Source organism: Mauremys mutica, chromosome 12 (assembly GCF_020497125.1).
Source record: "Mauremys mutica isolate MM-2020 ecotype Southern chromosome 12, ASM2049712v1, whole genome shotgun sequence".
NCBI classification, from domain to species: domain Eukaryota; kingdom Metazoa; phylum Chordata; order Testudines; family Geoemydidae; genus Mauremys; species Mauremys mutica.
In genome coordinates this window covers 41,898,723-41,907,293 of record NC_059083.1, presented here as the reverse complement: position 1 = coordinate 41,907,293, position 8,571 = coordinate 41,898,723, and the positions used below count along the sequence as shown (strand labels likewise).

The following is an 8,571-nucleotide window of genomic DNA, read 5'->3' as shown; positions in this document are numbered from 1 at the left end:
CCCAAGGACCTCCTTGAAATTTTGACCACATGTAGTGCTGCATATGGCAACAGAAAGTTTTTCCCACGGACATAGGGTGTGTCTACACTGCAATGCAAGCCCAGAGTTAGTGGGACTTGAGTCAGCAGATGCTGGGTTTGAGAAACAATGGCTTGAACATTTGCACTGATTGCCAAACCCAGGTTAAGAATTTTTTAACCCACGGCTCCAGCATCCACACTGCAGTACTCAGATCTGAGTCCAACCAACTAGATGACAGACTTCCTAGTACTCTCCAAAAGGTGGGAGGGGTAGCTCAGTGGCTTGAGTGTTGGCTTGCTAAACCTAGGGTCATGAGCTCAATCCTTGAGGAGGTCAGTTAGGAATCTGGGGCAAAAATCAGTTTCTAGTCCTGCTAGTGAAGTCAGGGGGCTAGACTCAATGAACTTTCAAGGTCCCTTCCAGTTCTAGGCGATAGGTATATCTCCTATTATTAAGTGTGGCTGGTCTAGCCCTTCATTCATAGTGCAGCACAGGAAATCTTGACTGTCCACATTGCAGGAAGTTTGAACAGCTGCCAACACATCATGCCAAACCATCTTTTTGCTCTGTGTGCTTCCAGAAACTGGAGCCAGCAACATGAAGTAGACCAGGGGTAGTCAATAGGTGCCCTATGCTCCAAATCTGAACTGCCAGCGGCTTTTAAGTGAACTGTGGGGGGTGCTGGAACTTGTGGCTTCACCCCACTGGGACTCGTGCCAGAATTTGGGGCTGAACCCTCGCCCTTCCCTGCTACTAAGATCTTTGGTGGGATGTAGGGAGTCACTGAGAGCACAATCCCCCCAGGAATTTCTGAGCATATCAGAGAGAAGGGCTGATTCCCTGGGGTCCTTCTGTTTCTCTAGGAAGGAGTGTGTGCCTCTTCTCTGAGAACCATCTCCAGAATCTCATGGGGTGTGTGTGTTGGGGGAGGGGGAAGGGGAGGAGGAGGGAAGGGTGGGTTTCAGACTCTCACTCCCCAAGACAGCCAGGGGCCCTGTGGTTAGTGCTCAAGAGAATCAGGCAGAGCTCTGGCTTGAAGTCCCAGCTCCTTCCTCTGTCCCTCAAGAAAGCAGGACCTGACACTGCATTGCACTGACCTCCCCAACTAAGGACGCCCCACTGGGGACCCAGCTAGGAGGACAGAGTAGAAAATGGATCTTCCAGTCTCTCCTTACCAGTCCCCCAAAGAGTTGAGGTAAAATTGGGTCCCACCCCTCCTTATTGGACTCACCTCCAAGATGTAGTGGAGCCTGTCTGCATATGGGGACTCTGCCAGCAGGTTCCCCAGCACGGCATCCAGGAGCTCTGGCATGACTTTGTGCAGAGCCTGCAAAGCATGGGTCAGAGTTAGGGAAACTGGGCCTACGCCTGCCACAGGATGGGAAGAGGGGTCTCTGGGAAGCACTGGTGAGACTCCCAAACACATATCCTGGCCTCTCTCCTTCACATCCCACTGCAGGCAATTAGCAAGAATTGATGACACCTGGATCTTTGATCCATGAGCTTAGCAGGTCTCTGCAGAGGGCCTTGTAGGCAGAAGAGTATGAAACAGCCAAGTTGCTATGGATGGAAGCTGGGCTGCTGGGCAAAATACGAACTATGGAAGAAAGAAAGAAAGAAAGAAAGAAAGAAAGAAAGAAAGAAAGAAAGAAAAAGAAAAATCCCCCAGGGATTACCCCTCCCTGGGGGATTTTTCTTTCTTTCTTTCTTTCTTTTCTTTCTTGAGGGAAGGATCCAACCCTGCAGCTTGTTCCATTTCTGCTTACCCCACCCCTAAATCTGGAGCTCCAGTGAATCAAGGGAGCAGGGACCAAGGACCACTCTGGAAGAGGAGGAGGATGGAGGAGGAGGATGTACCTGGATGTTGATGGTGTCCTTCTCCGTGCCTAGGGTGGAGATGGAGCGAAGGGCAGCTCGCAAGAGGTGGGTCTCTAGGTCAGGCTCCAGGGAAGGTTTCATGGTGCTGGCAAGAGAGAGGAGCTGGTAATAGACTGTGCAGTACAGGGGTGGGACTGTCGCCAACACAGACACGAAGCCACAGGGATATAGGCACAGGCTGGCAAGAATGGAAACTGAGGCACTGAGCTAGGGAATGACAAGGCCAAGGTGTCACAGACAGACAGTGGCAGGACAGGAATAGCGCCTGTTCCCTGGAGCCTGCTGCCCCTCCTGTATCTGAGCCCGGGAGTGAGCCCCTCCCCAAGGCCCCTGGAATGTTAGGGTATGTCTTCACTACCCGCCGTATCGGCAGGTAGCAATCGATTTCTCGGGGATCGATATATCGCGTCTCATCTAGACGCGATATATTGATCCCCGAACGTGCTCATGTCGACTCCGTAACTCCACCAACGTGAACGGCGGTGGCGGAGTCGACATGGGGAGCCGCGGACGTCGATCCCACGCCATGAGGACGGTAAGTAATTCGATATCAGATACTTTGATTTCAGCTACGTTATTCACGTAGCTGAAGTTGCGTATCTTATATCGATTTTCCCCCATAGTGTAGACCTGCCCTTAATGGAGTGAAAAGAACAGCCCAGCCAGGAGAGAGTGAAGCTTCCCACCCCACCAGCTCTGCCAGAGGATCCACTCCTGGGAGGTGACCTGGGAGTGGGAGGGACAGTGACTCCCAGCCTTGGGCCTGAGCAGCACTGGGGTTAGCGGAGCCAGCAGGGGGAGGGGGGATGCTGTCTCAGTACCTGAGGTTGCCCACTGCAACCAGGGAGTTGGCGAGGATGGCGCTGGGTGCAGAGTCTTTAGGAAGCTCCTCAATGAGCTCCTGTGAGACGTGAAGGAGACAAAGGAGTGTGAGAGATTCGGGCCCTATTGACACCTCCCAATGAGGAGATTACACAGCCAGTGCCCCACATGGCCAGCAGAATCCCCCACTACCTCCTGCTCCTCCCATTTCTTCCTGCCCATCAAACTTGTTCCCTTTCCAGAATTCCTGCCCAGCTCAGTCTCAATCCCCTTCTTCCCTCCTCTCTGTCAAAACTGCCCCCATTCAGCACCATCCCGACTCCCGAGCTGGGACCATGTGATTCCTTCCCGAAGTCTCAGCTGCCCTCCAGCCCCACAATTCCCCCACTGCCCAATCTCACAATTCTCCCTTCTCTTCTCCTCAGCCTTCAGCCCCAGGAATCCCTGCCCTCTGCTGCCCCCTCCAACACCACCCAGCCCCCACCCATTAGCCCGGCGATACCCCGGCCAATCCCATGTCTCTCTCCTCCCTCCAGCTGCCGGATGACGTGTCTCACTCACCACAATCCTCTCCACCACAGCCGCCTTGCAGCTGCGCAGCTCCAGCGTGTCCTGCCCTCTGTCCTGCCCAGCAAGACATGCGGGTTAGATGGCCTGCAGGAACCTGAGCTGCTGCCCCTCATCCTGTACCCACCAGGAGTGGGGTATAGCGAGAGAGAACCTGTTAGCTAGGGACCTTCCTGCCCCACCCACACCAGCTCCAGGGCTCAGACCTCAATGGGGGATTGTGGGGACCCCCCTAGTGTCCAAATCCCCCACGACTCCTAAACAAGCAGGATCAGGAACTGGGACAGTGCCTGTTGGGGGAGAAGACCTCAGCTGCTGTGGGACAAACTCCCCCATTTTGAGGGTCTCACATCACTAATGTAAAAGGGACCCATTAGGGTTGGTGGATCATCAGGGACAAGACCCTTGGCAGGGGGTGGGGATGCTGGGAAGGGACAGGACAATCTTGGTTCCATCCCAGGTGGGGAACATTTGTACCTTTTCTCTGCACTGGAGCTGCTCTCTGATGACCTTGAGAGCAGCTTCATCTGTGGACATGTCCAGCCATTCCTCCTCCTCTGAATCCCTGGAGGTCCCTGCACCAGGGAGAGAAGGGAACAGGGTGATGCCTGCTGCCACTTGGGGGAAGGACAGGGGCGTGGTGGGGAGAGCAGGATTAAAGACCCCCCTTCCCACCGCAGGCATCCAGGGCAGATCAGGCACCACACCTCCCTCTCAGGTGCCTTCAGCCCCCAACAGCTTCAGAAGCCCATGGCAGAGACCTCCACTGTCCAGGACTCCGTGGGAGGTGCCGACTCTCCCAGCCCCAGAGCACCAAGGGACAAAGTGGCAGCTGCACTTGATGCCCCTACCCCCACTTCCCCTTGCTGCAGGGGCAGCTGTGTAACTGCTGCTGGTGTCATTGGGGTTCACGTGGCTCAGGCCAGACACCCCTCCCCCCACCATATCACTGGGAGAGATTCTGGGCCCAGGGTGTTCAGATCCCCGTCCTCACCCCTCCCTGAGCCCAGCCTGGCTTCTCACCTGGAACAAAGCATCAGCGACCATCAGCGTCGCTGCTGCCAGAGTCCCAGGCGCTGCTGCTGTCCCGTGCTGAGCTGCTGGTGCTGGGACAGGGATCTTCCACCTCCTGGCCTGAGGGGGCTGGAAGATCCTCAGTGACCAGGCAGGGCAATGCCCCCAGCTGGGAATGAGGGCTGGGCTCCTGGGGCCGCTGCTGCCCACACAACAAACCCCAGAGCCTCCCTGCCCGGCGCCCCTCCTGGGCTGGGTCCTGTCTGCGAAACCACATCCTGAGCCAGCTCCATCTGGGCCTGGTCAAGGCCTCTCCCAGCTCGGTGCCTGGGCCGGGAGCTGGTTTTGTTCACCAGAAGGCTGGGCACTTCTGCCTTCTGGCCTGGGTGGGAGCTGCTTCCCTGCCAGCGGGGACGGAGAGGTGGCTCTGCCCCTCGGGAAGATGGCAGCTGCTTCCCTCAGGCTCTGGGGCCACCTGCAGAGCCTTCTTCCTGAACATCCTCAGGAGCCCGGCCATCCTGGAACCGAGCGGGGAGCAGGTGTGAGTCTGGGCTCAAGGCAGCCTTTCACTCGTGGGCCTTTTCGGTCCCTCCTCAGCCCTGCTCCAACCAGAGCAGCCCCTTCTCCCCTCACAGGAGTGCAGGGAGTGCAAGCTACACACACTGGCAGGAGTTGTGGATCTAAAGGCAGAGGAGGCCTGGAATTACTTCAAGTCAAAGTTGCAGAAACTATCAGAAGCCTGCATCCCAAGAAAGGGGGAAAAAATCATAGGCATGAGTTGTAGACCAAGCTGGATGAGCAAGCATCTCAGAGAGGTGATTAAGAAAAAGTGGAAAGCCTACAGGGAGTGGAAGATGGGCGGGATTAGTAAGGAAAGCTACCTTATTGAGGTCAGAACATGTAGGGATGAAGTGAGAGAGGCTAAAAGCCATGTAGAGTTGGACCTTGCAAAGGGAATTAAAACCAATAGTAAAAGGTTCTATAGCCATATAAATAAGAAGAAAACAAAGAAAGAAGAAGTGGGACCGCTAAACACTGAGGATGGAGTGGAGGTTAAAGATAATCTAGGCATGGCCCAATATCTAAATAAATACTTTGCCTCGGTCTTTAATAAGGCTTGTGGGAATGTATTGCTAACTTGGCGGATGGGAGTGTGGGAAGCTAAGGCATGTAGGCTTCAAGGACGGGCTAATTAGGCTGTGAGCTGTGTAGTGAGATGCTGGCCTTGGCTGGTTCTCACTGCTAGTAGGCCGTAAACAGGATAATAAATCAGAAGGTTGTACAGGATGACAATTATCCAATGAAGTCATAGCTGTGCCTATGTGTATTTTATTAACCAATTAGCAATTGCTTGATTGCTTGCCATAATTGTATATAAGAAGTATGCTGGAGAGAAATAAATGACTATGCTACCAATCACATTGGTTGTTGCGCTTTGTCCATGCCCGCATGAGATGCACTGAGATGCAACAAATGGTGACCCCGACGTGATTCAAATCGGATTGAGTCGTTGTCCTGAACCAGGCGGAAGAGCCGCGGCGGGAGTACTGGAGAAGGGCCAGCTCCTGGGCGTCCGAAGGAGAGGCGCATCTGAGCTCAGAGGTGAGCGGCTAAATCATGGGTACCGCTGCATCAGCGGAAGAAAAAACGGTGCATGAATATTTGATACGCATCGCGGAACGGCAGGGAGAAAAGCTCCCCTCTGATACGTTATCCCGCCTGCTGCGGTGGGGACAGAGAAGGGGACTTTTCGTTAAGCCGAGTACAATTTTTGATAAAACTGTCTGGGAGCGGCTAGGCTCCGAGCTTTGGGAGTCGGTGACTCAGGGCGATAAGGAAGCCTTCTCCCTGAGTCAAGTATGGAATAAAACAAGGAAGATAGTAGAGACTCTCGCGGCCGAGGCAGGAGTGCAGGCGGCCCTTTCTGAGATAACACAGAAGCTTTTATTGCACATCATGAACCGACAGGGGGAAAAGATCTCCCCTGCTGCACTGACTCACTTATTAAGGAAAGAGGGGGAGCCGTGGAGGCTCCTCCTGACCGCCCTTCGGGCACAGGACGAGGAGGTGCTCCGCTGGAAGCGAGCCCTGGACGGGAAGACGTTGGAGTGCACGGCGCAGGCAGAGGCTCGTGCCGTGGCCCCGGAGGTCGTTTGGACCTACAAGCAAGTAAGTTGTTTTGGCAGGAACCTGGAGAAGGCGTCCTACGCTGGCTGGTCTAAGCCTGGGACAATGCCGAGAAAATCGTTATGCTTCTCCGGTATGAGCTGCAACAGCTGGGTGTTCTGACACAGGATTTACAGATTAAAAGAAGCCAAGCAGGGAAGGAAAAAGAACAGAATGAGTTAACCGAAGAAATCTTTCTGGCCCCGGTCAAGGACACGCCGCTCAGCTAAGACTTGGTGGACAGCCAAGGAAAAGGGGGGCTTGACTGGGCCCAAAAAAGCTGTGAGAGCTGAAAAACCCTACCAGGCACTAACGGAATGTGTTAGCTGTCTCCTCTCACAGGTATGGAAGAGCTGCCCAAAGATCCTAGCAGCCCTGCCACTTTTTGGAACCAGGAGACTGACTGCCTGGACCCATGATTCTTATTGCAAAAAGACCCCTTCACATCAGAAGAATTTTCCTACTGATGATTAGCCTACTTCCTTTTTTAGCTCCATTGTGCTTCTAAACAGCAGGAAAAAAGGACAAGGTGACGTGCTGGCTAACCTCTCCCTTGTCCCTTGGCAGCCCCCATTGTGTTATTGGATTTTTTTTTTGAAAGAAGCAAAACCACTATAGGATGATGTCCTGATAATTTTCCCCGTAGAAGCTGAACCACGACGGTGGTGGAAAAGAAGAAAAAACACTCACATCACTGACATTGCCAAAGTCCAGAAATTCCTGACTAAAAGGACATTGAGAACTGACCCTGGTGAAGAAACAAAGAATTGTACACTGGCAGGAAGAAATTTGGGACTCCTGCTGAGAAATGTGGTATTAATTGGATTTTGGGGTTTATTCTATAGGCTGCGCCCTGTGTTTTGGATAAATCCTTCAGCATGTATTGCCCTTCCTAATTGGATTGTAAATGATATTGCCCTTATTTAGTTTTTTATTGTTGGAGCTCCACTAATTCAAGTACAGGCTGGAGTTGGTGAGTTACATGTCATTTTTGCCATTAGTTTTATGATCCAAAGGCTACTGGCAGAGATGGTATGGGCTATTACTGAGGCTGGGAAAGCATTGCAGTGGGAGCTAGTACGTTTAAAATTCTGAATGACCAGCGGATGGCCATTCGGAGTGATTTTAAGCACCAGGATGGCCCACTGCCCTTACAGATACATTAGGAGTACCATCTGATCTGGGGTTGTAGAGACATACCTGGACACTGTCTGGGTGGAAGTGTGAATATTTGCAGTGCTTCTCCCCAGCATGTGGACCGGTTAGGGTGGGTGTGGGCTCTCACATACCGAATCCTGCCGGGTCCATGGGGAGGATGATTGTGGAATTAATTACCCCCTCATTACTAACCCCAGCTTCCTAGAGTTTAATTGTTTTTTGTCCTCAAAGTTTGAGAAAACTCAGCCAAAAGTTTGTTGAGTATTCTCAAAGGGGGGAGGAGTTGGTGTTATTAGGCATAAATCTAGGTAATTTGGGAGGATGGCTTTGGGCCTGTGTGACCCAAAGTACCTTTATGTAAAGTGCTTTTGTTAGCCTTACCTGATTTTGTAATTTTTTGTGTTATGTGCTGACTATTGGCAGTTGCAAGACTGTTTGATACTAGATGTAGCCAATATTAAATGAGATAGGCGGAAAGTAGATGTTGTAATTAAAGTTATATCCTTGAGAATGTAGCCCCCACGGTGGGAAAGTACAGATAATTGTTCACAGAAGAATATCAGAAGGGTGGGGGCTAGTTAAGAAGTACACCCTCCTAGCTAAATTGGTAGTGAAATAAGTTTGTACCCATGGAAGGAACGGTTTAGCAAGAGGAAAAAAGGATCGGGCCCAGGCGGGCAGGCAACAGACAAAAGCTTGGAAAGCTGGTTGGAAACTTTTGAGGGTGTAGTGGAAAGAAAAGGTAATTAAGCACAAGCTTGGGAATTTCAAATATTCAGGAGGATACTTGGAATGGTGATTTAAGTTGAGAAAGGTGGTTGTTGGAGAACTAGCGAGTAATTCAAGGCACAGTAAAAAGTTAATTTTGTAGTTGCTGGAGAAAACAGCAGTTGAATTTTGTAAAGATGCTAAAGAGAAAAGTTTTTGGTGTTTTTGAAATGTTTG

General features: G+C 52.0%; 1 protein-coding gene across 1 annotated transcript in view; it reads left to right on the top strand.

Moving 5' to 3' along the window:
- LOC123345053 (zinc finger protein 883-like) overlaps positions 1-8,571 on the top strand; it is a 902,586-nt gene that overhangs the window by 152,448 nt on the left and 741,567 nt on the right. The gene's annotated exons all lie outside the window — the stretch shown is intronic.